The 27993-nt window shown below is 39.1% G+C and overlaps 1 protein-coding gene across 1 annotated transcript in view; it reads left to right on the top strand.

Moving 5' to 3' along the window:
- Positions 1 to 27993, top strand: part of Exph5 (exophilin 5) — a 69625-nt gene that overhangs the window by 19303 nt on the left and 22329 nt on the right. The window lies entirely within an intron of this gene.

Here is a 27993-nt window from a genome sequence, read left to right as displayed (position 1 = left end):
CCCAGCAGAGGGATAGCTGAGTCAAATGGGACCTCTAATCCTAGTTTTGGGGGTATCTCCATATTGATTTTCACAGTGGTTGCACCAGTCTGCACTCCCACCAACAATGGAGAAGGGTTCCTTTTCTCCCCACAACCCCACCCATATTTGTTGGTTGATTTCCTTTTTTTTTTTTTTCCTTTTTGTTTCATTTTTATTCCGTGAGAGATCTTTTTTTTTTGAGACTGGGTCTCACTATGTAGTCGAGACTGACCTGGAACTCACTATGTAGCCCAGGCTGGTCTTGAACTCACAGGATCCTCCTGCCTCAGCCTCCTGAGTGCTTGGATTACAGGCATGCGCCACCATGCCCGGCCCATTGGTTGATTTCTTGTTAGCAGGCATCCTTTCTAGAGTAAGGTGGAATGTCAGTGTTGCTTTCATCTGCATCTCTCAAATGACCAGTGATGTTGAACATTTTTCATACATTTATTTGCTGCTTTTACTTGTTTATCTAAAAAATGTCTATTCATTTCAGATGCCCATTTTTGAATCAGGTCTTTATATTTGGGCGTTTTGATGTTTTTTTTTTTTTTTTTTTTTTTTTTTTTTAGTTTTTTATATATTCTAGACAGTAGACTTTTGTCTGAGGAATGGCTGGTAAAATTTTTTTCCCTCATTGTAGGTTGTCTCTTAGCTGTTAGTGGTTTCTCATGCAGTGCAGAAGCTTTTTAAAAAGATGAGATCCCAGTTGTTGATTCTTTGTGCTACTTTCCATGCTACTGAGGATCTGTTCATAAAGTCTCTTCCTATGCTAATGTCTTCAAGAGTTCTACCTAACATCTTCCAGCAAGTTTAGTGTTTCTATTTTAATATTTAGATTTTTAATCTACTTGGATTTTAGTTTAGTGCATGGTGAAAGATAAGGGTCTAGTTTTAATCTTTGGCAGTTGAAATCCAGTTTTTCCAACACAATTTATTTAAGAGGCTATCTTTCCTCCAATGAGGATGGTTTGTTCCTTTGTCAAAGGTGAAGTAGCTGAGTACATGTGGATTTGTTTCTGCATCTTCTAATCTATTCCACTGATCCTTGGGTCTGTTTCCTTTCCAGTACAATGCTGTTTTTATCACAGTGGCTTTGTTTCAAGTTGGGGATTGTAATATCCCCTGCCATGTCTCTGTTGCCTAGGATGGCTTTTGCTATTCTAGGTCTTTTCTGGTTCCAAATGAATTATTGGATTGTTTTCTGTAATTCTGTAAAATATACTGTGGGGATTTCAATAGGGATTGAGCTGAATGTATATAGCAGTTTTTGAAGTATGGCCATTTCACTATGTTGGTTCTTCCTACCCAGGAACAAGGGATGTCTTTCCATTTTCTTATATTCTCTTTGATCTCTTTTTTTTTTCACAGTGCTGTAGTTTTCAGTGTAGAGGTCTTTTGCTTCCTTCATTAGATTGATTACTAGATATTTCTTTGGAGGGGGTTCTATGACACATAAACATCTCTTTGTTAAAAACTATTTACAGGGCTGGGGATTTAGCTCAGAGGTGCTGCCTCCTGCCTCACAAGTGCAAGGTCCCAGGATTGACCCCGTGTACCCCCCAAAATTTACATACATCCACAGACTAACTCATAAAAAAATACAAACACCACATTTGAAAATAGTTCCTCAAAACATCAGTGATAGTTTTATCATTTGAGTAGTACGAATGCTTCTCTGTTTGCAGCTTATTTCAGCTTCATTTCTGAGGAACTTTGGGCATTCACAAGTGACAAGTCTCTCTCCTTTTTCCTAAAAATGGAAAATGCACTTCTGAGGGTAAGGTCATCTTAGGAAGTAAGCCCGGCCCTGGCTTGGATTTCTTCTTTGGCTTGGATCTTCTTTCCTTCCTTAGGGTCAAGTAGTCATCAGAACTTTAACTATAGGTCTACCAGCATTTAGCATTGCAAGTGACATTGCAATCTTACATCTTTCTCTTGGTGTTGCCAAGTATAACCAGCTCCTCCATTGGCAGCATTAAGGCAGCTGTCTGTTACCTGTCACTGCTTTCAGGTCCCTCCTCTCAGGGCTTCGCAGCATCAGGGGAGAGAGGTTGAGTACCTCTTTGTTCCTCTTTACAGTAAGACTACCATAGGTTAGATTTTTTTTTTCTGTATAATGATTCAGTGTCACTTTTCTTCAGCAGCAAACACTCATTTATTTAATAGATGTATTTGGATCCTCCTAGGCACCTTGTACTGGAGATATTTTTTAAATGTTCTGTACAATCTTTCAATGAAATGAAGGAGAGGGATTTTAAAACAGCATAACAACCCAAATCCACAGATGCTCAAGTCCCTTATATAAAATGACGTGGGCCGGGTGTGGTGGTACACCCCTGCAATCCCAGCACATGGGAAGCTGAGGCAGAAGGATCGCCATGAGCTGAGGCCAGTCTGGGCTACCTAGTGAGTTCCAGGCCAGCCTGCACTATGAACTGAGACCCTGTTTCAAAAAAACAAAAATAAAATAGAATGATGTAATACTTGCAGATTATCTATGCATATCCTCCTATATACTTTAAAGCATATTTAGATTACTTATAATCTTTAATAAAATGTAATGCTATATAAATAGTTGTACTATATTAACAAGAAAAAAAGCTATTTAATGCAGAAGGACTTTTTTTTTGGTACCGAGGATCGAACTCAGGTCCTTGCCATTGCGAGGCAGGCAGCGGAACCACTGAGTTAAATCCCCAGCCCTTTTTTTGAAATATTTTAAATCCATTATTGGTTGAATCCACAGACCATGGAGAACTGACCGTATATGCACTACAATGTTGCAAATTATAAGACATGTCCAGGGACACATAGGTCATTTAACCCCGTACTAAAGAAGACCATTCTGGAACTGATTCTTGGAGGGGAGGGGTGAATGAAGATGAGAAGGACATCTGCATGCAGTGAGCTGCATTCGGAAAAGGCAGAAAGATGTGCAAGGTTGGTGAGATAGAGGCACTGTCTGGATCCTCTCTCTAGAATATGAATTGAAAGGCAGTGATGGGCAAGAGCACAGGCCAGAGGCTGACAAGAGTGGATCATGATAGGCCTGTGTGCTTTCCTGAGGACAAAACTGGAAATGAAAACAAAATACTGAAATATTTAGAGCTAATTTTTAGGTCAAATTGAAATACTTAGGAGTCCAATTTTCTTAGGTGCTTGCCTCTAGGTGACGTCTGAGTAGAAGAGAGAATGTATGTAGGGAATTAATGTGTCCCCCAAAACTCGAGTCTTAGAAACTTAATCTCCTGTGCAGTGTGGGGGTGGAGCCTAATAAGAATTGCCTAGGTCATAAGAGCTCTGCCCCCATGAAGGTATTATTCTGTTATCTCAGGAATGAACTGGCTGTTACAAATGTGAGCTTGTCATGAATACAAGTTTGGCTGCTTCTTTGCTTACTCTCATGTTCTCTTCCTGCCTTCCACCATGGAATGACACACCATTAATTCCCTTACCAATGCTGATGTCATGCAGCCTCCAAAGCCATGAAAAATAAGGATTTTTTTCTTTAGAAATTACCTAGCGTGGTAGTATTCTGTTATAGCTACCCAAAATGTACTAATACAAGGCCTTGACCAGGGATGAAAAGAAGGTGAAAGATTCAAGAACTAGCAGGAAATAGCTAATTCAAGTCAAATTAGCAAGCCTTGTTGGCTGATTGGCTGTAGGAGGAAGGAGAAAGAAATCTTTTATATGAACTCGGGTTTTTAGCTTTGATGAGTTTTGGGTATTCAAAGTACTATTTACACAGAAAGAAATGGATTCTAGTTGTGAGTCCTGGGTAAGGTAAAATATCAGAATACTAAAGAACTTCAATTCCTCTATTAACTTTGAAATATTTAGAGACATTTTATCTTGATGTATATTATGTCTTAGAATTTGAGGTCTGGTTTTAGGCCTGGGACCAGGCTTGGGGGAAAGGGGAACAGTGGGCAGATTTTAAAGAATAGTTCTGGCATGGAAGCTTGGAAATGTTCCCCAGTTCCAGATGGCCTGGTGAAAGGCTTCTGGGGGAGAAACCGGGAGTAGCCACCTGACCATAGAGCAGGCAACTGATCGGCCTACAGAAATCACCACACAGGCAAACCTGGTGAACAGCCTGCCAGACAGCAGGTGCTCAGCAAGCAAGAGGAAAATGTGATGTTTTCATTTCCTCCCTTTCAGCTTTGGACTTTGATCAGGACCTTTATCTCTCTCCTCCTCTAAACAAATATAATTAAGATTGACTGATCATTGAGACACCAGAGGGGGAAAAATTGAAAAACAGGACATTTTATTTCAAGTACTTATTTGTACTCTCTGAGCTGCAGCAAGCTATCTTTTCAGCATACCTTCCCTTTGGTTCAGGGCAGCAGAAGGGTATTTTACCTCTCTGTGTCCTGCAAAAGCAGCACAGGGCATTGTGGATCTTGATTCTAAGTTTGTGCAGTCACTGAAGGGGGAAGCAAAGTCATCGTTCTGTGATGGGGTACCAACACCTACCAGGTAAGCTGTATGCACCAGTATGAGTCCCTGGAAGATCATTTGGCTTTGTTGTTCTAGAATTTGTGAAAGTATTTTGAACACACACTTCTGGGTTCAGAGCAACAAGGCTAAGAGTTATATCTTCAATATACATGATGGTAAAGGAAAGGGATACCATACCCCTTTCCAAGTGTATCATTATTTTAGTAACTTAAACAAATCCCAGCATTTTGAGGAAACGAATGATATTTTTCATTTGTATTAAAACCAGAAATGGTTGAAAAATATTTGAGGATCTTTTGTTTGTATGAGATATGCAATCTACTATGATAACTGCAGAGTATAGGGTCTAAGACAGTGGGGTCGACCTAGGTATACATGTTATTGTGTTTTTATTTCAAGGCAAAAATGTTAATGTATGAGTTGTTTTTCTAAACTAAGACTTCAGTATTCAGTTTAAGACAAAAATGTTAATGTATGAGTTTTTTCTAAACTAAAACTTCAGTATTTCACTGTTGATATTGCAATAAATAAGTGGGTCTTGGATTGCAGTTTGGCAGTCAGTCTCTAAAAGGTTTACCATCACTGGTCTAAGAAATTTATGATCTATTTGAGAAAATAAGATATGAGAATTTAAATAATGTTATAGTTTCTGCAGAAGACCAAGGGCCTTACAGGTGGCCCAGATGGTAACAAAGCAGAGTTTACAAATGACAGAAAGATGGATAAGAGCTAAATTTATTAGGAAAGCCTTTGTGAAGAGGATGCCCTTAAAGGGTGATTGATGTATGGATACCTGGAAGGTAGATGGGTAGAACAATTCCTAATTATGGCTTGTTAACACTTGCATTGAATTAATTCTCAGAAACATACTTTGAATTAAATTCACAGTTAGGGGCCAGGGATTTAGCTCAGTGGTTTGGTGGCCTGCCTTGCAAGCGCAAGGCCCCGAGTTCAATCCCCGGTACAAAAAAATAAAAAAATTCACAGTTGGAATATTGAAATCTTCAATTCAGAAAAACCATTCACATCACTCTTGGAGACTAAAGTCCTAAAGAAAAAGGCTGAGTCTGCTGATTGTGCTCACTGCTGGTTGTTCTTAAACCCTCCATCACCTTTGGCAATTTGCACTACACCTTCACTAATTTTTAACAATTGCAATAAGTTTTAGTTTAACTGGCTTTGTTTTACCTTTAGATTCTATACATTTTTAAATAGGGACAGACACAAAATATTTTCTGACAAAGAAGTGAAGGATGTGTTTGGCACCTTTCTCCCTCTGGCTTCATTGCAGCAAGGAGCAGTCATGCAGCATGTTGGTGTTTGTGTGAATGAGCCAGTGGCCTGAGACCACAAAAAGATATCCTTAGTTTTCCCTTCAAGCCTTGTTTTTACCTGAGCCTCCAGAAGACTTCTATGATCTTAATATTGAATCTTCTCCATTGTACTTTTTTTTTTTTTTTTTTTGTACCGGGGATAATTCTGCCCTTGTACTTTTTTTTTTTTTTTTTTTGTACCGGGGATGGAATTCTGCCCCTTGAACTTGCGAGGTGGCAGAACCACTGAGCTAAATTCCAGGCCCCCTTCTTCTCTGTATTTACCAAGGAATTGACAGATCTTCAGAGTTTCTGGGACTTTTATTGATTGCCTAATGTGGGACGATAATGAAAATGTTAGTGATTGGTATCAATGAATAAATTCAGGAAGTTTTTCAGATGTAAGGATGGCAAACAAAAACTTTGTATACCACTTATCACAAACAAACAAAAAACAAAGCTAAATCATGTACTACTTTACTTCCTCTAGTCAGATTATTCTCCATGCCAAAGAATCCCCCTTCCCCAGAAACACCAGAATTGCTTTGCAGATCATTTAGTCATTCACTGTGGAATGCACATCATTATTGATGAAAAGTGGTGGATTAGACCCTCCCCTAATGGAGTTTATGCTCCAGAAAATCTGGTCTAACTGTCCTTTAAAGGTCCATCTTCACAAATCCTCTTCCAACACTTAGGTAGAATTAATTTTATCATTCTTTATGGTCTTCAATAAGAATCTTTTGTTTTCTGTTACACATGCTCTGTCATGTCATGTTCTTTCTCACAGCTACTTTGTATGTGTCTTTTTCTACTAATAGACCCTAAATTTCCCATTGTCTTCATATCTTCCTTACACATTTAAATATTCATTATGGTTAAATTGGATTTTTTTTTCAATCAAAAAGACATTATTCAACCCTTTAGCTCAGTGCCAGCACTGAGTTGGATGATGGGACAAAGAATCTGTAGGAAAGAAATTGTAAGCAAAAGCAAAACTTGGAAAATGGCCCAGAAGATGTAGCAAAGAGTTTGGAATGGTTGACATTTAGGGTGTAAATGAGTGAGTAATGGGAAACCAATCAAGACAGAAAAGCAAGGGATTGGACATGAAGAGTTGAGCTCCACAGATAAGAAAACAGATATAGATGTTATTTCATCAGCTCATGTTACAAAAGGATTGGAGTCCATCCCCTGATCATCTGTGCTATTCAGTCCCAGCACATTCATATCAGCTCAGGCAGTAATTTTATGCTTCCATGGCAGTCTGGGGCAGTTAGCTGGGAAAAGATAGAGACAGTGATAGTGTCTATGACACTACTGTCTGTGTCGTTGGGCCACCATTACATCTCTGCGTTTAGTCCAGCCTGAATGGAGGCAAGAACAGGAAGAAGCAAACACCCTACAAAGTTAGGTATACAGAAGGCAATTTTCAGTCTTGCTGGGCTTATGGTTAGTGCTGTTTAGACCAGCCTGTGAGCTACACTCCAAAGCAAATACTGAGAGTTGCCAACTCTATCATTCTTTTGATGCTTTATCTTGAACATCATAGAAGCATTATTTTCAGTGACAACTAAGTTGAAATAATAAGCAAAGGTATTGAGTGGATAAATTATAAATAACTCCTATCAAATGAACATGTGAAACAATGTTTGGCTATCTAAAAATGAAAGGAAAGAGGCAGAACTTGTTTTTTGTTTTGCTTTGCTTTGCTTTGGGCCTTTCAGATTAGCAAAACTTAAAAGTAGTATTAATTAGTATGGCCAGATATGGGAAATGAATCTTCATATGGAGAAAAATTTGATACAACCTTTCTTCAGAATGATTTGCCTATATATTTCAGAAATTATTAAAATATGTTCATCCTTTGACCTGGTAAATCCTCCAGAGAATTTGTTCTACAGAAATAATCAGAGATGTACACAATGCCAGCTTTGAATTATATTCAATATTATGACTGTGAAAAATTAGAAATAATTCATATATCCAACAATAGGGTAGTAGACATATATAGTCACAGGATACAATGGTAGAATATTGATACAGCACAGCATTCTTATTGTGCTGCTAAATCTGAAGTGTGTATTGCACAACAGTATGTACAGTACAAGGGAACTTTTTAAAAATGCATACAAGTATGACTAGCATGTTGAACAAGTGGGAATCATGGAATATAATCAGAAAACATTTTAGTTTTATCTACTATCTCCTTAAATAATAACAAGGGGATTTCCATGACTGGGCTGCTCACTCTTATATAATGAAAGTCATTTGTTCACCTTGGAGCACAACACAGTCCCAGTTCAACAGATAATTAGACTGTCCAGTCCCAGGTTAATTCCAGCTTTATGAAGAGGAGGAGCCACTTGCACTGGTGCAGCCAACACTTGCTACAATGAGATACCTTCCCCATTAGCCTCTGCCCCACCACTGCCCATGGTGGGTTTTGATCATTCCAGGATCAAAGAGGATGGTGGTGGATGGGGGCAGATGTAGGAGTTTGGATGGGAAATGTACACTGAAAAGCTGTTGCTTGACTGGAATAGGCAGGGTGACCTCAAATTCTCTGGGTTGGGCAGGTGTTTAAAGCTGCCTCTTTTTCTCATGTATGCTCATGTGGGTTTTCCCATGGCAGGCACTGTTCTGCAATTCTTTTTTTAGAATCTATTTTTTGGTACCAGAGATCAAATTCGGGACCTTGCGCTTGCAAGACAGGCGGCAGAATCACTGAGCCAAATCCCCAGCCCCAAACTCTGCAACTCTTTTGAAGCAGGTGATATGCTATCCCCTGCTCTCTTATGGGAATCTAGAGATTCACCTACAGCCTCTTTGTACTAAGGTGTTTTTACCCTTGGAGCCAGCTGCAGACAATGTGAACTGTAACAGTCCCCTACTTTTCATGTCCTATGGCCCACATCTCATCCACAGAAACATTTTCACCATTTTTTCCTGAGATACCCTGGAAATGAGGACTGATTTCAGCACAAACTATGAGGGATATGACTAAGCTCTTCCAGAAGTATTGTCAAATTCCTTCTCTTTAAATAAAACCTCTTCACAAATTCTCTGTCTCCTTCTCCTGACTGAATGTGGATGATGGGACTTATAACACTAACAAGAGAGCTCTGGGTTTTGTTTGTTTTTATAAATTCTACCAAGCAAGTTCCCTTGACTGGTTTTCTTGTAACTCTTGTATGTGTTGAGTCTCTTTCCTTCATACCTCAGCCAAAATAAGACAGGCATAGTTCCAGTTCCATTACCCTTACTTTGAAACAGTTGGACGAACACATACACACAGCAGTATCTCTGTTTCTGGGCATTAAGCATAATTTTTGTTTCTTCCAAGTTTTTCTGTGATTTCTCCAAGTCTTTGGCATTAAGTATAATTTCACTTTCATAATATAAAAAATAAAAAAGACTTTATAATGGCAAAGCAAAGTCAGTTTTGTTGACAGTTGAAATGTTCTGTCCATATGCTAAAAAGTTCCTTTGCAAAAATATTCCTACATGTTGCTTATGGCTGAATGTTTTATTTTGTTGTGTTTTGTTTTCTTTTGTTTTTTGAGACAGAGTCTTAGTATGTCCAGGCTTACCTCAAATCCACAGTGATCCTCTGCCTCAACCTCCCAAGGGCTGAAATTATAGGCATGCGCCACCACACCCGGCTGGCTGGATGTTTTAGTTATCCTCTCCTGGGTGACGAGGAACATACAGTAGTTTGCCACAAGCAGTGGGTGGCACTTTATTGTAAGGATACAATGGGAAATGAATGAACATAAGAAACAGCAGACAGGCCGTCCTTGGGAGCTGGAATATTGATCAGAATATGACAGCATTCTGCTTGTGGTTGTTGAGTCTGGTAATCACCACGCTTGTGTCTCAGCTTTTTAGCTTTGCCTCTCACTGTTTGTTTCCATTGTTATGGCTAATTTTCTTGCAGCTTTCCTCCTTACCCCATGGCTTCTGTCTGTGTGTGACTGTTGTCTAATGGCTTCTTCACAGTACTGCTCAATGCCTTCCTCTGAGTGTCTTGAAACCTGTGTGTCATTTTAGTTTGTCTGTCTTGTCATCATGATTTTGGGACACACCAAAAGGAAAGGCATGATTAAATTTTTAATCACTGTACAAAATAGCATCAGCTGGGCAGCAATCTTGCTCATACTTAGCTTTTGGATCAAGCATGAATCCCTGGTTCAGTTGATTGATTAGCAAGGGAAATGTAAAATTTGGAATCCCATGACCCAAAGCATAGTAGTTACCCATGACCACTTTGCTATGAGTGGGACAGGCTGCTTGTATCCCAGAAAAATGGTCCATTCTCTCAGACAGATCTACTGCCATGCTTAATAGAGAATAGAGGTACTAAAATAATGTTGAACAAAGCAAAACAAAAAAAAAACAGGGAGAATCAGATACTCAAATCTCTTTTTCTGTGCTAGAAATTTCTTTGTCCTATCTAAAAGAAAATAAACATTTTCGTCATCAAAGCCAGTTTCAAAGCTAAAGAGATAATGACTTTTAAAATGTTAGGTAATTGTTAATAAGAAATAGGCCACACCCATATGCATATACCAAGTAAACAACTCTTTTCATTTCACTTTTCTTCCATGAAATGCACCTGGCATTACTGCTTTCTTATGGTATTAACATTTCTTTGCATTTTGGAGAAACAGATTGGTTGTTTACAGACTAAGTACACTTATTCTGTACCTATTCATGATGCACACAAGCATGTTCATTTAAAATACACAGTACACTCCAATGATACATTGTCATGTATATCTGTAACAAAGCTTATTTAGGCCTTTTCTCTAAAGACCCATTGAGGTTTCATGATAAAGTATTAATACATTGTAAAGAATGATCACAAATTTTGTTTGTTCTTACACTTGAGAAAGGATAATTTATGTACTAGAATTTGAAAGTTAAAATGACATCAAATAATAGCACATAGCAATAATGTTGCCAAAACAATATCTTTTATACAAAGTCAAGCTTCCATTTAAAAAAATTACATAATTTGGAGTAGACATGTACACTTATGCATTTGTACTACTGGCCTTATTTCATTTCACTCCAGGTACAGATTTTGTAATAGAATCATTCAAGGAGTGTTTCACAGGAGTATGTCTTGGTAAATAAGTGTTATTACATCTGAAGACAAAACTTAATTAGATGTTCTAGATGAAATGATACCATACAATAATATGTATATGTTTGAAATAACTTATCAGCGGAGTAATGATTCTAATGATCATAGCACAGTAGGATCTAAGAAAGAATAAAGCCCTCTGTAACTTATTCTACAGTAATTTCTGAGGAAGGGGGGTGGTTTTTCAGGTGGTTTGGCTTTAACTTGATGCAGAAGGCAGTGTAAACACAACAGTGATTTTTGCAAGGCAGTTGTGCAATAGGACTTGGAAAACACAGCAACCATTTGATTAAGAGTTACTTCACAGGTTGTCTTTTCAAAATTGTATTGCAAACTGTAATCCAAACCAATGAATTTTAACAGATGTCAATATCAAGCTTTCTTTGATCCAGTGAATAGAGACTGCAGTGGATAATGGTTTGTAAGTCAGAATTTTCTAATCTCTGCTATCTTTGATGAGACATACATTCATGGTGGTGACATTTAGGAACTCTCAGGCCATTTTCTCAGCATTCTGTATTCTAAAAGCTATTTAAAAATTGAATAATTGGTCTGGGGATGTAGCTTAGTGCAGCATGTGTGAGGCCCTAGGTTCAATACCCAGCACCATCACCCAAAACAAACAAAAGAATGGAATAATTATTTGAAATGTATCTTTCCCCCTTGTTTGTATATTTGATCCAAGTGTGAGAATGGGATGGGAGAGGAAGGAAGTCTCATATTACAACATTAAATCTTTAATGTTGAAGCTAATTCCAAAAAGTTAGATTTGAGACAATTTCCTATCATCTTTTTTTTTTTTTTTTTTTTTTTTTTTTCGGGGATTGAACTCCGGTCCTTGCGCTTGCAAGGCAGGCCACCGAACCACTGAGCTAAATCCCCAGCCTGATTTCCTATCATCTTTAAGATTGCACAATACAGAGGGTGCATTAAGTTGAAAAGGATAATTGTGGATTTTAGTTACAGTATGAGAAGTGAATGTAACACAGTCTTGTGGCCATTTTGCCTGGACCCAGGATGAACCTATGGAAGGTGCACTTTTCTCTAAACTTGTGAATTTGCTTAAGCTCCTTTTTCTGTTTTTCTGTCTCCTTTTTCTGGCAGAACATGTTTTAAGAATAAGCACTGAATTTTCTGAATATAAGAAGGAAAATTTTTTTTTTTTTTTTTTTTTTTTTTTTTTTTTTTTTGGTACCAGTGATCAAACTCGGGACCTTGCACTTGGGAGGCAGGTGGCAGAACCACTGAGCTAAATCCATGGCCCCATACTCTTCCTTCTTATTAATGAGAAAGAAGGAAGGATATACTAGATATTCACAAGTACAGAAGTATCTTGTTACATAACTCTACATAACTAGCAGACAGAGGATGTGGTCAAAATTTAGGATGTAGTTGTCTTTGAAAAGAAGCCAAGAATAATATAATGAACATATCTAAAGTGTTGACATCATACATTCTGCCTGTGGATCAGAACTTTATTGATTCTAACCTGTCCTGCATTTGTACAGTAACACCTTACAAGAGTCATTTATGTTCAGTTTTGTAGCTGAGAAACTTCCCTGAATGTATAGAAATCTAATATTCAACTCACAAGTTTCAGTGCAAGATGTCTGAGCATCTATGTAAAGGGGAACAAAGGGATCCAAAAGGTTAAAACTCTAGTCTTTAATTCTTTTGTATTCATTTGTTAAATTATTCAACAAACATTTATTCAGTGTTTCCAGTGTGTTCAGGAATTCTGGCACTTAAGGGAGCTGATAATCTAGTGATAAGACAACTAGCATGAAAAATGTTCAGGGATTCTGCACAGTAGAGAAAGTGTTGAATAAGTCAAGCACTAAAAAATTAACTGGAAATAATCATGAGGCTAGGTAGAAGAAGCCCAGGTCCATTTTTTGTGTTGTTTTTTGTTTCTTTGTTTGTTGTTTTGTTTTGTTTTGTATTTGAGATGATCTCACCATGTAGTCCAGGATGACTTTGAACTCACTATTGTAGCCAAGGCTGGCCTCAAACTTGAAAGAAAGTACTAAAAAAATGCCAGGTTTCTCAATACCCAGGATATTCACCACAACCAATCAAGAGTCACAGTCAGCCTGAGCCAGTGTAAGGAAATCTCCTCTGCTTTATCCCTTACAAAGAAAGAAACTTGAAATACCCTGATGTTAATTTAATTTTGTGTCTTGTCCTCTTTGCTTGTTCATGTTCAACCCATCTTACAAAAATTAACTAACCTGTCATCCCCGAGGGAATTATTTGGTAGATGGGATGCTGCCAAATTCATGAACAGTAATAAAGGCCAATTCTGTAGTTAAAATTCAGTTGTTGAAAGTTTGTTCTTTGGCAGTTGATCTGGCTGATGTATAGATTCTGGGTGGAAAGAGAGTCAGATTGGAAGGCTGCTTTTTGCAGTGGATTGGGTGAGAATTGAGGATGATTTGGACAAAAAAGATGATGGAAATATTTAATAGGCTGCAAGCCAGAAAAGTGAGGGTCTTTGTCTCTTTAGTATAGTGGTACAATCTAAGGTCCTAGAACAACACCTGGAACATAAGTGGAAAATAAATATTAATTGTGCCAAAGAATTATTATTTTCAAAAGTCTGACAGAAAACTAGGTCTATAATAAATAAAAGTGTATCCTCTTCCCAGCTCATGTTTATTTGCCTTATTTGCCTTTAAAAGAGTATTGTTTTTAGATGCTAGTATATGTTTTTTGAATGAGGTGTGGTATTCTTAGGAATTATGCAGCTTATACCTTGGCCGCAGACAGTACATTCAGTGCAGTGTGAGGGCTGGCAAGTACCCACCAGGGAGCCTTATAAAGTGGCCTCCTACCTCGAATGTGCCATCTAAGGGTGTTCACAGCAAACTTTGTTCATTAAATACAACATGGAGATGTAGGAGGGAGTCTGTTGGGCCTAAGCCTTTTGCATTTCTTTTTAAGAAAAGAAGAAGCCTAAGCTTCATTCAGTTCACTGCCAATGACCTCTGTTACGTTGGAGATTGTGATACGCAGCTTCCACCCCACCACTCTCCCTCATCTTTAGCACCCAGCCTTCACATTCCACAGGTCACAGTGACTCAGTGTTGCTGGTTGAAAAGTTATTTTGCTTGATTGGAGAGAAATTGAAAATTGGCAAAGCGCAGCATGGCTAGAAGCTGTGGGCCTCAGGTGCCAGTGGTTCTCAGTGCTTGGTGTTACAGCTCTGGAACTCCAAGTCCTTATAGCCCTCAGGCCTTTTGTTATAAGTTTGGGGCTCTAAGCTACCCCTGTCAGTTCCTCAGTGGTCAAGGCTAATGCTTGGCAGCTATCTGGAGTTCTTAGCAGTTTCCATGAGTCTCCACTGATGCCTATCAGTCCTCACCGATTGCTGAGCAGGATCGTAAGAGGGAGGCTCTTTTTAGAAAAGGACTGTGCTGTAGCACAGGGGGTCAGTGCACCAGAGGAAGCCATTCTACACTAATCAGAAGAGTATGAAAGGAGTGCTTCTTTTATAGAGCAGTAGTAGGCCTGTGATTCATCCAAATTCAATCCTGCTGATTGGTCCAAATTTGAGACTACTGATTTGAGTCTACTGATTGGTTCAAACTTAATTCTGATGCTTGGCTCAAATTCAGACTTGCTGCTGCCCATGGGGAGAAGTAGCTGCTTGAATGGCAGCTGCAGTATCATGGAAAATGGTGGGGCTAAAGTCAAGACTAACTCCACTTTTTCAAGGTTTGGGGATCTGGGGGATGCTAACAAGGGGCTCAGATCACTTCCTGATTTCTACCCGATGGGGGGCAGTTTCCCTGCCACTTCTTCAAAGCACAAACAGTAGGACCTGGAGAGGAAGGGATGGGGAGGGGCACTGTGTCTATCAGCTGAACAGTCCTATCAGATAGCTACTTTTAACATCAGAAATGGCCAGAGAACACTGGGGCAAGCTGTCCCAAGTCCGTCCTCATGGGACCAAGAGGAAGGGAAGGGAAGTGAGAGGGAGGAGCGCGACAGTTGTCAGTTGAAAACAACTCCCCCTTCTGGATGACACAGGTAAAGGAAGAGTCAGGCCTTTTCTCATCTCTCACTGGCATTTCAGCTGTGCCAGGTGTATTTCATGCACTGTTTTAGATAAGAAAACTGAGGTACAGAGAGATTAAAATCACAGAGACAGCATTCAACCCAATCTGTCTGAATTTAATTTACCCGCTCATCATTTTAATCTTCTCATTGCTAAAAGTGGGAAATAATATTATCTACCTTCACAGGGGTACTTGTAAGACTAAATTGGTTAATATATGTAATCATACCTGACCCAGTAAAAGTACTCTAAGAATTAGATATGATCAGGGCAGGGATTTCAGTGGCACTGTGCCTGTTCCTGTGTGCAAGGTCCTTAGTTCAATCCTCAGTACAAAAAAAAAAAAAAAAGCTATGATTAGCTTTGTAGCCTGATAAGATAGACAAATACATGAGAGGTAATTCAATATCATTTGGTAAAAATGGAAGAGATACTGGGTACTTTTAGAGGCAGTTTGAGTAAATAAATGAAAAAGATCATGTAAATATAGAAAGACATAAGACAGAATTGACACTCAAAGTCTACCTTCCAGGGCTGGGGATTTAGCTCAGTGGTACTGCCATCTGCCTCTCAAGAGCAAGGTCCCAAGTTAGATCCCCAGTACAAAAAAAATTCTAACTTCCAGGTATATAGCTAGTTTTCTATACCTTCTTTAGGCTGACTTTTGGGAAGGAATCACTAACTGTGAGCTGAATCAGCATGGTAATTACACGACATTAGTTTTACTTAATTTATTTTTCCTTCTGTTTTGACTTTGTGTTGGGTAAAAATAAACACCCAGGAAGGGACCAGGCATGGTGGTGCGTGCCTGTATTCCCAGCTACCAGGAAAGGTGAGTCAGGAAGATCAAGGTTTGAGCCCAGCCTTGTCCTCTAGTGAGATTCTGTCTCTCAAAATAAAAAAGGGATGTGGATCTAGCTCAGAGGTACAGCTTGAGACTCTGTGTTTGATCCAAGAAAAGAAAAAAAGGAAGGGAAGAAGGATATAGGAAGGTTAAAATGATCAGCTTTTTAAATATAAAAAAGATTGTCTATTATCTAAGAATGGGTAGTCTGGATTTACAGCCATTAAAGAGTTTAAATGAGTTTTATTATTTAGTTTGGCTTGAATTTTTATGTCATAGTTTTGTTGCTGCCCTTGAGTTCTTAAGATTTGTTCTTGCTTGCTTCAGTTTACCTCTTTCTTTGTCTGTCCTTCTCTTCCTCCAGACTTCCCAATATGGTCTAGTTTTACCATTATCAAAAGAACACATTTTAAATATACTTATTTACTTTTTCTAATCCTTGCAACTTAGCTATGGGCTGATCCAAAGGCCAGGCTCTGATGTCAGGCTCTCAAACAACAATCTTTTCAGAGGAGCAACCAGGAGAGGAGAATCCAGGCCAAGTTTATAATACTGCTAGAGTAGCCCCTGAGCCACAGGGCTTTTGCTTCTTTTATTCTGCCTATACTTGCTTGAAAACTTACCCTTATTGTCCTAACACTTTTCCTTAAGGGTGAGCCCAATGAAAAATCAGCTCCTGGAAATAATACCTTTTTGGAGCAAGAAAAAGGGGAGTGGCAAAACTTTGCTAAGATAGTCTGCTCTGAGGATTTGGGTTTTGACAAGTTCTTGCTTGGACACATTGACCATTCTCCATTATGACATTGTTATGATTTATACCTAGGTGTCTGCCCAAACTCTCATGTGCTTGTGAGACCTAGGGTCTTACTACTACTCCAAGGAGCTTGAACAGCCACGAGAATCACCCAGGAAGGAATACACAGGACAAGTTGGAAAACAGACCTTTTTAGTCCAGACGGCACTCCTGGAGCCAAGTAGCTCAGAGAGGAGCCAGCTCAGGGGCTGAGGTCCTTTCTATGAGAGGGATAAGAGGGTGGGGGTTAACATTCAAAGCCTGAAGGCAGGGGACAAAGGCTACTGGTCTACTGGTGATCAGCAGTCACGTACTCTGCACAAAGTTATGCAGTAAAGATTGCAAACATAGGTCAGGGCTGTCTCGCAGCTGCAAGGTGGAGAGGCATCAGATATCTTACAGCGGGTACATAGCAATCTCTGGGGCTATTAGCCAGCTAACATGGAATCACTTTAGCTTAGTTGGGTCTCTCATGCTCATATGGGCCTTCTGTGAAATGATTGGATTATGGTGGATTATGGGGGTGTGATGTTATCAGTGTTATGGTGTTATGTTATCAGTGTTATCAGTGTTATGTTATCAGTCTGTTATGGAAGGAATTGGCAAGTGATGCTTAGAGAGGCAGGCAGCAGAATGGAAATAAAATAAAAGTTTACTCCATCGATAGGGATCAATTACACCTAATGGCAGTGCCCTGATAGACCCAGTACTGGGCTGCAACTCCCCCTTTTATAGGGTTTTACAACCTTGACCTCATTCAGGTGATTACATTGCATTTTCACAGTTCACACTGCTGATATTCAAAACATGGTGAGGCAGTTGAATTTCAACCCAGATGTAGCACTTCTTTGGTAGGAGAGGTTACCTTTAAAATTCATTTAGTTATCTATTCTAGCCAAGGGGAAGGGGGTTTGTTTAGTCAGCAAAGCTAACAATGGTTCTTTTCATTTACAAAGCTTTTGAGGGAGACTAGATGCCTCCTGTACCAGTTAATTCTGAACTAAACAGAGCAAAGGGCAGAAATTATCTTACATTGTGACATTTTGTAGGGCTTTTGCTAGTAAAGTGTTCTCTATCAAGTCTACTGATGAATTTATAGCTAAATGTGATGTTGAGAGGTAAAGCCTAGGGAAAAGAGGTGGGTCATTAGGGGAATGTCCTAGAAGGGTATATATTCCTCCCTCCTTTCTTGATTTCTCTATGCTTCCTGCCTGCCATACCATGAGCAATTTTCCTCTGTCATACCCTCCCCTTGCTGCCCTGTCTTGGAACCAGCTGACTATGGACCAAAATCTCTACAAACTGTGAAACAAAATAAACCTTTCCTCCTTTAAATTGTGGGTATTATGTATTGTGTCTCAGCAAGAAGAAAGTAACAAAGACAGATTTTTGTGACAGGAGTGGGGTCATTGTAATGACTGTACTTGATCATGTGATGTGGTTCAGAAACCTTTGGAACTGGTTTGTGGGAGGAATTTGGGAAGGTTTGGAGGTGCCAGCTGGAGAATCATCCTTACAATGCTATAAGTCAAATTTGATGTGAGAGCCAGGCATGGTCGCGTATGCCTGTAATCCCAGAACTCGGGAGGCTGAGGCAGAAGGATCGCTGTGAGTTTGAGACCAGCCTGGGCTACACAGTGAGTTCCAGGTCAGTCTCAACTACATAGTGAGACCCTGTCTCAAAATTAAAAACAAAACAAAACAGCCAAACAAGCAAACAAACAAAAATTTGATGGGAGAATCCAGTCAGAGCTAACAAGACCAGAATGCTGATAAAAATGCAGCCTGTAAAGACAGGCTCAGAGTTTTCAGTTGGGAACAAGGACTTCATTGGTGTTGGACTCCAGGCCATGAGTGTTGTGTTTGGGGGAAAAGTCTATATTTAGCTTCTGTCCTGAGACCTTGAGGGAGATTGACATTAAGAACAGTAGACTAATCAATGAATATTTCAAGGCAGCCAAATATTGGCTTGGGTACTGTTGGGGACTTTTAACCAGCTCCACATTAACAGAGAAAGTGGTCTAGCAGAATACATTAAAAAGTTTTCAGTTTGGCCAGAAAGGAAGCTCTAGCAAAATTGGGGCCTTCAAAGTTGGAGCAGAGGAGAATATGGTTGCTGCAAAATTAGCATTAAATCAAGCCAAGTATTTTGGAATAGTACAGCAAGAAAAATGGCTTAAGGGCATGTGAAAACCATCAAGGCCCTACCCTTCACAGGCTGTAAATTCTGAAAGTGACTTTGCTTTGAGAAGAGAGCCCCAGAACACAATGTTCTACAATGATGACTGCCTAGGGAATTTGTTCCTCAGGATTTGTTCACAGTGCTCAGCCATCCAGGCACTCAGAGACCCCTACAGCCATGATAGAAGGAAGCCTGGCTATTACTCCAGATGGAAGCAAACCTTGGTATCATCCACATGGTGCTGGTTTTACACACATGCAGAATGTAAGAGTTGTGGGGCCAGGAAGGCTTCCACCCAGATTTCAGAAGACCTGTGTGGCCAGGCAGTGTGCCCCTGTGAGGGCAGTGTGCGAAGCTGTGAGTATGAAGCCAAAAGTGTGTTGGAGACCCCAGAGAGTTGGAGAATCCAGGAATGTGGACCGTTTGAGACAAGCCACAAAAGTGAGCAAAGCTGGCTTAAGACAGAAACCCTGAGGGATGCAACTAACCCCCGTTGCTGTAGGGGTGGGGCCCTACAAATGGTTTAGAGTCTCTGTCTTGCCACAGGTGGCCCCAGGTGCTATACCTTAAACAATAGGAATTGGTGCTTGTCCTGCTGAGTTGCAGTCTTTCTTTGGTCCCATTCCTTTCTATCCCACTATTTCTTTCTTTTGGAATGGGAATGTCTATCCTGTGCTTTATATGTTGGCAGTGTTTAATTTTCTTTTAATTTTTACAGAGGCTGACAGCTAAGAATTTTCCTTAACATGTTCCCACTGGCTTAAACCACCAATGGTACATACATGATGTGTATGGTACATGCATCAGGCAGTTTATACCACTGGTACTAGAAACATATCTAATCACTTTTATTGGTCATTTTACTAATAAAATTTTATAAATGGACTGAGTCTGGTTGGCTTGCATTTGAATAATTACAAAATTGAAATAGTCTTACAACTGAAAAATGAATAGGGTATAACACAAAAAGTTCATACAGTGGTAACTCAGCTTTCAAACAGAAGCTTTTGACAAAATTTTATTTCTGTTTGCCAACTCTGCAGCAAGTGACAAACTCCACCTGCATGAACACAAATGTGTCCATCTTTTTCCAGAATCATGAAACAAATTAAGTTTGTGAACCAAGGTACTACTGTAAAAATCTCAAACAAAAATGAGAACCACCAACAAACAACAGAGGAATCATAATAGAAAAACATACCACTGAGCTTAATAATAATCTAGCCTTGAAATAATGACTCTTTGTTTTAGCATTTTTAATTAACAAAAGAGCATACACAGTTTAACTGTAAAGCATCAGATGATCAAATTCAAATCAGAGCCACCCAGCAGCAAGACATATGAATTATAACCTCATCTTGAACCCATTACATCTCAGAGGAGATTTTGGATTTGAACTTTTCACCATTGCTGAAACTGTTAGGACTTTGGAAACTCTTAGAAATGAGATTAATGCATTTCTAAAGGGATGCACTTGAGTCTTTGGGGATTCAGGGTCAGAATGCTATAGTTGATGTCTAGATGTCCTCTCAAAGTCTTAAGTGCTCATATATGGGGCTATTGCAAGATGATTACATCATGGATGCAGTGTGATACTTATTAGTGGACTAATCCACTGATAAGTTTACTGCTAAAGGTGATGTTGGGAGGTGAAGCCTAGGAGGAGGAGGAGGGTCACTGGGGACATGTCCTAGGAGGATATATCTTCCTCCCTTCTCTCTTGATATCTCTCCACTTCTGCCTGCCTTGTCATGAGCAGTTCCCCTCTACCATCCCACCTTGCCTTGGAGCCAGTCAACTATGGACTGAAATCTCTACAAACTGTGATCCAAAATAAACCTTTTCTCCTTTAAGTTGTGGGGGTCAGGTATTATGTATCAGCAATGAGAACATAACTAAGACATTAATTCTGCATTTGAGCTCTGACTTGAGGTACAGTTCCATCCCTGTGCTTTCCATTTATGCTTTTCTGTGTGTTGTGATTACTAGGCAGTATGACAAAAATATGTTTAAATACCTATAAAAGAGGAAAAGCTTAATGCTGAAGGATCGACTTTAAATAAAGAGACAAATCTACCTTAACACAATTCAGTGCAAATGAAAAACTCATTCTAAAACTTGATAACGACAGAACCTATAAGATAAAGATAAGGTAGATGATTTGGGGCAATCAAAGCAAGAGGTCCTTAAAGCCTAGAATAAAGAGTTGATGGGAATCCAGATGATTAGTTGACTGGGATATAGAATAAGGTATATTAAGATGGTCAGTATGATAGGAAGGTCAGCTGTGCATAGAAGCCAAAGAAGTAATAAAAGTGGAAGAGAAAAGTTGCCAGTGAGGAGGTAAAAGACAAGTAAGAAGAACAAAATGGAGAATAAGTGCCCCCCACAAGAGAATCTGGTATGGGAAACTATTTTGAGAAGTATTTGAGATTTTGGTGACAAGAGGATGAAAGCTATAATTCCTATATCGTAGTTTAAGGTACTTTTAATTTTTGTATAATTGCTCCTTCTGCATATTTGAATTATCATACCACGTGTGTGACTGGCAAATGTCACAGTAAGTTTACAGCAAATGCATCATTTATTAGTGGAGTTAATAATACACAGAGACTGCATGATATATAGTTGAGAGAACATGCATCATAGAAACAGGGGCATGAGTTTATATCCCAATTCAACATACAAGCCTTCTGGGTCTGCTGGGATTTATATTGTCTCTATAAATGAGGACCTGCAAGATTTTAATAAGAATTAGCAATAATGACTGCAAGATCCTGGAGATAGGACAGGATCAATACATATCATATATCATCATTATTTTTTATTGTTGTTATTTCACTGGCAGACAAGGAAATTGAACACGTTATATCTTGAGACCCTTATCAGCTTTACAAGAATATGATATAGCAATGCTGACTTTTGAGCAAAGATTTGAAGCCAAAAGATATCTTGAAGATGATCTCATCTCAATCCATATTTTTTATTGTATATGAAGGCTTCAAACAATTTTTTTATTAGCATATGATTTTGTGGGATGGCCATGCCGACTGAGCTCAGCTGAGTGATCTGGCTGGGATTTGTACCCTGTCCAATTTGGTCTAGTATTCTGAGGTCATCTGGGCCTGGATAGTCTAGGATGGCTTTGCTCACATGTTTAACCGTGGAGACAGCTGTTAGCTGGACTTCTCTCTGTATGGTCTTACTCTCATAGACCCAACCCAGGCTCTTTTATGCAGTGGCCTCAATATTCCAAGAGGGAGAAGGCAGAAGCTGCAAAACATCTTGAGGCCTGTGCTCAGAAGTTTCACAGGTTAACTTCCATCGTTTTTTGTTGGTCTAAACAAAGAGATTCAAGAGATGATGAAAGAGACCCTACCTTTTGGTGGAGGAAACTGCAAAGGAGGAGTGTACCTTGAAGAAGGAGAGGAATTGTGGAGACCTTCCTTGCAAGCAGTCTACTACATCATCCTGCACTTTTTGCAAATGAGGCAAATAAAGCCAAGAATATTAAATATTTGGCCAAGATCACCAGCTAGAACCTCACCCTGGTCCTGTGCTCTTCCTGCTATCTGAAAGTAGCTCAAGAATGCGCCAAAGTTTTATTAACAGGGAGCAGAGAGATTGGTCCCAAAGGTGGAGGAGGGGGTAAAGACACAACTATCATTTACTGAACGCATTCTCAATGCTTAGTACATAATTTATTAATCATGGAAATAAAGATGAGGACAAAGACTTGCTTGGAATAAAGGCAAACAAAAAGATGACTGCTAAAGGCACAGTTGGGAAGACAAAGAAGTGGAGAGGGAGACAGGATTCATAGCTCAAGACTGTAAAAAGTAATTCAGGAAGAGGAAGCTAAGAGTAGTGTGTTCAGGAGGTGCTGGGATGGAATCCTAAGCAGCATGTGGCGGAGTAAAATCTATATGAATAAAGAACAGGCATATTTGCACATGGAACTGAGGGCTCGAACCAGCAAGAAAAGGCCTGACTTAGTGTAGTCAAGTTGACCAGCCTGAGGGCAAAACAAATCAGAATTGTAGACAACAGTGCCTTGTGATGTGTTGAGTCAAGCTGGACTAATTAAGCAGACATGCTGTGTACTAATAATTTACCTATATGTGTGTCATTTATAATCCTGAGATTCTTCTCATTGGCTGAGTTGAACTGCACACTCTAATTTGTTGGCTGAGCAAATAACAAACCAACACGGCCGGACGAGGAAGAGCCTGCACTGGCTGGTTAAGAGTTTAATTGAATCTCATTAACAAACAAACGTCAATTCTGTCAGACTGAGGCCAACAGTGTTATAAAACATTGTCCACTGTGTTTGCTTTTGTGTCCAGAGATTTTTTTTTACTTGCTGATGTCAAATTTACTTGATATTTAATGTTTTAAGTAAATGAGTAAGTCAAAACCACACCAAATAATTACTGTGTTCTTTTTAGCAAAAGAAGTTCAGTCAACCATCTTAAATATGCAAATTGTATTTTATTATAGACAAGCTCTTAGATATGTAAGGTTAGGAAGACAAGTCATAGATTCCCAGAGAGTTTGGGCTTTTATGTGATTTGTGGTTTCTCTTCCTGGTTCAGCCTCACTTCAAAAGCCAGAACTATTTCCATTTTGCTTCTTAGTAACAGTAAACACAATGTCATGTTGACAATCCAAACTGTGAATTTTCTGGCTATTGACTGCTTATGTTCTCCTGTTGTCCTGACTGCTATCTGCAGGGTTATCCTTGAAATATTTGTGCTTTAAATACTACTGAATTTCCTCAAAACTTTGCCCTCTTCACGTATCCATGTGTTTATTACTGTCTGAATTTCATTTCTTGTTGCCTTCCAGTAACAAATATTACCATAAACTCACGTACAGATTAATTATGTTTTTTTTTCTCCTCTAGCCCTACTAGCCTTCCAAAGATGCCTTAGCTAGCATGAGTAATATTGGTACAAGCCTTCTGAAAAGTATTTGGTAGTATGTATAAAGATCACAAAAAATACTTTGACTTTTTGACCCAATCATTCTGTTTCTGTCTGAGACACTATAAAAATAGAAAATGTACATTATGTTCATCTCAACCAAATTTATAGGGGAAAATCTCAATCTTCTGTGCTAGGGGAATAGAAAATAAATGAAGCAAAACATATTAACTTGAATATTACATAGATATTTAATAATTAATAGTTACAAGTATTTTGATAAAATGTTAAATATTTTCAGATTACATATGCATGATCTCTATTAATGGCATTTTCATGCACTCATGTAAATCAAAAATCTAGGCATCTTCCTTGACTTGTCTATCCCTGACCCCCAAAGTTACTCTATCACAATGGACACCTCAGGATAAGTTTTACCCACTAAGTCATTCTGAACACTTTCTACTTTCCTCCATCTTCACCACCATCATCCTAGACCAAGTAAACGTTCCACTTTTGTAGACTCTACAAGTTATCCTGACTGGTCTCCCATGCCCCAGTGGAATCTACTCTCTACTTCTGGTTAGGATCCATTAAAAATGCCATTCTGAGGTGTCACACCTCTAATGCTTTCTGACTGCTTCAGGACGAACACTAAACCACTTCGCCTGACCTCTGATGCTGTGTAGTTGAGCGGCTGTCTCTTTCCTCTTCCCTGTGGTTAGTATTCTTCACCATTGCCACACTCGAGATATGCAACTGTTGCTCTACAGCTCATACTCTTTGCCCCAGGAAGCTCTCTCCAAGGTCACCCTGTTTACTACCTTTTGCCTAAGTCTCTTTTTTGGGGGGAGGTGGGGGTACCAGGGTTCAAACTTGGGCCCTTGCACTTGCGAGGCAGGTGACCAAACCACTGAGCCAAATCCCCAGCCCTTTTTGCCTAATTCTTCATCTGTCATCTTTCCATTCATTCCTGTCATCTTGAGAAATCTTTACTGCTGCCTCAGACCAGGTCCGTCGGATTCTTACAAGCTTTCATAGCACCTGTTTGCCTTTTTGCTTATTGCTTGTGCTACACACATCCATACTCCCACCCAAACAGAGCTTAAATTCCAGGAGGACTGGGACTTAACTTGCTCATTACTTTTTACCCAGAATTCAAATGTGTATTAAATGAATAAATGACATTTAGCACTACAGTAAGTCCCTGACTTATGAATGAGTTCCATTCCAGGAAAACACTTGTAAGTCAGATTCATTCATAAGTCCACCAAAGTGAGTCTTGTACAGCTTTGACACAAATATCAATGAAAAGCAAAAAAGAAGCAAGCACAAAAATACAGTAAGCCCCTGGCCGTACTGTATTACTGTACACAATGACACTGTACAGTAAGCACACGGCAGCACAACTGTGACCGTGTCTGTCAGATGTGAACTACTGCCACAATTTGTTCCCATCTACAGATGTTCCTAATGTGAGGTCCATTTCTATCTGAAAGCTCGAAACTTGATTATTCATAAGTCAAGGACTTACTGTATTGGTTACCTAACATCTGTATTGTTATTGGATTAATGTTGCCTTCTCCCATTAGACTAGAGCCATATCTTCTTGACTCACTGTTGTTTCCCAGCATCTGAACCATAGGAGGCCTTCCACAAATGTATACTGAATAAATTTTATCATAACTACATAAAAAAGGCACAGGAAAATTTATAATGAAAATACAGTGGTGGGTGTTTTAGGGTTGTAAAAGTCAGACCTCTTCCTCTATAAACAGTATTAACAGTAAAAAATCACAATATAAATAATTCACAATTAAACAAAAAGAAATGGTTCTGTGTATCATACCTCTAGGATAAACATAACAAAAAAGCTAAATTTAAAAATGATTGTTTTACTCTAAAAGATCACATTTTCCTTATTCTCTGGTGTTGCCATGTGGTTACGTCATTTTACATAGCTATAATCATAGATAAAATGCTGAATTTTGCTCTTCCTGTTTCACATTATATCATGCATATTTTCCCCAGGATTTTACATATGATGTGCACAGTTATAGTTAGCAACTATGTGATGTTCTTTTAAATTTGTGTACTTGGAGAATATTCATTTCTATAAGATATATTTCCTAGAATAGAATTCAAAGTGTATAAGCATTCACAGGAAAATACATATTTCTGACTTTACTGGCCACGAGATGACAAAGAGAGAGGTAATGATGGATATGTGTGCAAGCATAGAATGAGTGATTGATGTAGAGTTAGTGAGCTGTGATTATTTTTAATAGAGAGTCTGTGTTACATCAAGCCTGTAAGGAAAAAACTTACGTTTATATTGAATGTTCCCAAGTCAGGGAGCTTGACTGTCTTCTGAAATAAGATGGATACCTTGAAAAGCAGTGGTGTGGGGGACACTGACTTCCTGGGGAATTAACAATTAGGGAGGTTTCCCAGGGAGTAGAGGTCATGCACAAATGCGGGACATTAGTAAGTGAGGTGATACTGGTTCTATCTTATTAGCAGCTCTATACGAGGCATAATTTATGAACTTATGTAAATCAGAAATCTGAGTCAAAACAGTGGATGCTAAACTTTTTCTACTTTTCTTATGTTTACCACCCTCATCCTGGAACAAGCAAATTCCTCTCTCCTAGACCTTACAAATAATCCTGACAGGTCTCCAGTCCATCCCTCAAGACACCCTGTTATTTGTGAGAATTTCTCCTACTCAGGAGAAGCATTATGGACACAGGACTCTGAGACCCCTTCATCTGGTCAGTTAGAAGCAGATACTAGGGGTCTCTTTATTCTGTTAGTAAAGGATATAAAATAGACAGAAGTGGCCATGTGTCAGAGGACGGCCATGGTAAAGGAGGAGGCACCAATGGAGATTCTGTAGGCTGAACATACTGATTGCTGCCTAATGCTTTCTTAAATACATGTCTGGGCAGGATGACCTCTGGCTTCCTTCTTGAATATTTTCATGAAAATAGCAGTATCGTGGCCTGAGGCAAGAAGATGAGTCACAGTCATCTCAGTCATTCATTGCCTTTAACCCTAGAATGGCTACATTACAGACAGTGCTTACCATCTTCCTTGCAATACAGAAAGCCTAACACTTGTGCTTTACAGCAGACCCTAGATAAAGGATTATAGCTGCTAAGAAAGCCATCAGAAGCTTAATACCAGCTTACACCAGTGCTGTAAGAAAGCAACCACTGTATAAGCTACCCCCCAGCCTAGCCTCAGTATCATGTTCTTTAAACATCCCTTTCCGCTCTCTTGCCTCCATCCAGGGACATGTCCTTCTGCATGATGTACCTCTCCTTTCTAAACAGTTCTGGATTTCTCTTGAACTTGAGCAAAAGTATCTACTTTGAAAAAAATAATAAATCACAACTGGTTGATTTAATTGAGGACTTAAAGCAGTGTTTCATTTGAGAGGACTAAATAGGAACAGGTAAAAGAGAAGGAGAGAAAAAGGCATGGCAGGATTTCAGGCCTGGTATTCTGAAAGTGTCAAAATACAGAAAGCCTTTCCTGTGAATCTCGAATTTCACTGACCCCTCCAATGTGAACCTTAACTCTGCAATTATTAGTGTACTTTTGTGTCTTTCTGTTTAAAGAACTCCATTATCTAAAGACCATTACATGCAACAATTCTTTTCTGCGTGTTAGCTTTTATCTTTGACCACTGGGTAGATAAATAAAAATCCTACCGCCTATATTCACTGTTTAATTCTGTCTGCACGGGTCCTCAATAAATAGTTAATTGATGAACAGTGCCCACTCCATAAACATTTAATGGATTAATGAATGAGTAATCCAAAGTAGAATATTCTAGTTTCTACATGTCATTAGAACATCTATCATTTAGTTGCATGGGTCAGGTTTGGCACATCACCCAAGCTGGTTTGTTGTCATTGACTTGATAGTTATTTTAACTGCTGGCAAAAAGTTTTAGGTTGTTATTGTATACAGAATCCACCTAACATATATACACAGTGGTCAAAAGGAAATTCTGACTGAAGCCAGTTTTTTTTCTAGACATGTAGTTTATGTTGCTCTTAAGTAAAGTTTAGCCCCTCACATGAGCTTGTACTAGATAGGAATGCATTTAAAGAATGCATTGAAGGGCCAGGGATTTAGCTCAGTGGTTCCTCTGCCTGTCTTGCAAGCACAAGGACACAAGTTTGATCCCTGGTACCAAAAAAAAAAAAAAAAAAAAAAAAA

The sequence above is a fragment of the Fukomys damarensis genome, unplaced genomic scaffold (assembly GCF_012274545.1).
Source record: "Fukomys damarensis isolate Sample0158 unplaced genomic scaffold, DMR_v1.0_HiC HiC_scaffold_16, whole genome shotgun sequence".
Lineage (NCBI taxonomy): Eukaryota > Metazoa > Chordata > Mammalia > Rodentia > Bathyergidae > Fukomys > Fukomys damarensis.
This window is presented reverse-complemented; position numbering and strand designations above follow the sequence as displayed.